Source organism: Dipteris shenzhenensis, chromosome 7 (genome assembly GCF_047967505.1).
Source record: "Dipteris shenzhenensis isolate YYH24624 ecotype China chromosome 7, Dip_SZ_1.0, whole genome shotgun sequence".
Classification (NCBI taxonomy): domain Eukaryota; kingdom Viridiplantae; phylum Streptophyta; class Polypodiopsida; order Gleicheniales; family Dipteridaceae; genus Dipteris; species Dipteris shenzhenensis.
This window is the reverse complement of record NC_141602.1, coordinates 31,281,509-31,282,868: the sequence shown is the minus strand read 5'-3', so window position 1 is coordinate 31,282,868 and position 1,360 is coordinate 31,281,509. Positions and strand designations below refer to the sequence as shown.

Below are 1,360 nucleotides of genomic sequence, written 5' to 3'. Positions count from 1 at the left end.
AGGTATACCATCAGTGTGCGAACTAGCTTAAAGCCATTATCTATTGCCCCCAACTAGACACAACACATATGTTTTGGCAAGCAACTATTGATGAGCCACCCCTCATCTTTGACTATATGGTTTGCAAATGCTAGAATAGCCTCCACAAGACTTATACTTAACCAGTTCCACTCCGAAATCTCCTTTCTGGAGATGCGCTCAAATAGAGATGATGTAGGAAAGTCTACCCACATCATGCTTGCAACTGCCTTTGTTTCTTTCTCTTCAATTGTGATTGATGGAGGGGTAAGCAACTTAAGAAAATTCCTTACTTTCACATGAGACCTGAAGAATAGAAACATTCACATCAATAATCCACATCAATGATCATATTCATACCATTTTGATTAAAATACACCTACAAACTATTGAATACATACTGGTGAGCTGCTTTCCATCCACTAGTGATAAGTGCACATCCAGCCAGTCAACTCTCACTACCCTATGATATACAACCTCCTCTATAGCCAGTAGAAAACACAATGTCAATTTAGTACTTGCAATAGCATCTACGGACATAATAATGGAGACACCTTTGTTCCCTTACCATCTCCCCTCTCTGATTCCGTCTCATCAGATCTATTGTCCCCCTCATCTTCGTGACTACCCCTTCCTTCAACAATAGTACCAAATTGCAACACCCTGCTTGCCTGCGATGCTCTCCCATCATTCCTGCTCTTGGTATGTAGCTCCTTGGTAGTGGAACCAATGTCCCTTGTCCTCTTGCCTGGCGCTTGACTCCACATGACAAATTCTAAACTAGGCATAAAAACGATGTTCATTCCAATGCATTCCTTGAAATATGAATGACACACTCAAGCAATGAATCGAGAGGAACACTTATTTACCTTTGCGTAGCTCCTTCTCTGCTTCGGGAACCTTGTTGAGAGGATAATCCAACCACCAGGGGCATCTCTGCATCTCCCACTCTGACAACCCACTAGGGCACTGCAACGACGATGTGGTGTCAGGAAACATGCATGGTGTCACTTTCGTTATCAACCAATCATGGCACTCCACTGGCATATCATTTAGAGCATGCTCTCCCACCAGCTTGAAAAACTATTTGCAAGCCATTCACGTAACTATTGATCCATCATCATATACTATTATGTGACTTTTTGTATGGACTAGAGCATCCAACATACACTACCTGTATACTAGGCACTGCACAGACATAGCCATTTGCGGCTGCTTCTCCACAACTAGTGAGCTCTTCATATTGCCTGGTATGTCATTGACAGGCATTTTATGAGAGAATGTTCCGGCATGATTTTAAATATTTGATTGCACAAAAGATTTTGCAAAACCAAAATTTCTC

At 41.9% G+C, this 1,360-nt stretch overlaps 1 long non-coding RNA gene across 1 annotated transcript; it reads right to left on the bottom strand.

Moving 5' to 3' along the window:
- Nucleotides 1-111: 111 nt before the first annotated feature.
- Nucleotides 112-971, bottom strand: LOC147900219 (uncharacterized). Its single transcript, XR_015541286.1, has 3 exons — nt 888-971; nt 587-793; nt 112-324 (listed from the first exon to the last, which is right to left on the bottom strand). It is a non-coding gene; the product is annotated as an uncharacterized LOC147900219 (long non-coding RNA).
- Between the last annotated feature and the right edge of the window lie 389 nt (nt 972-1,360).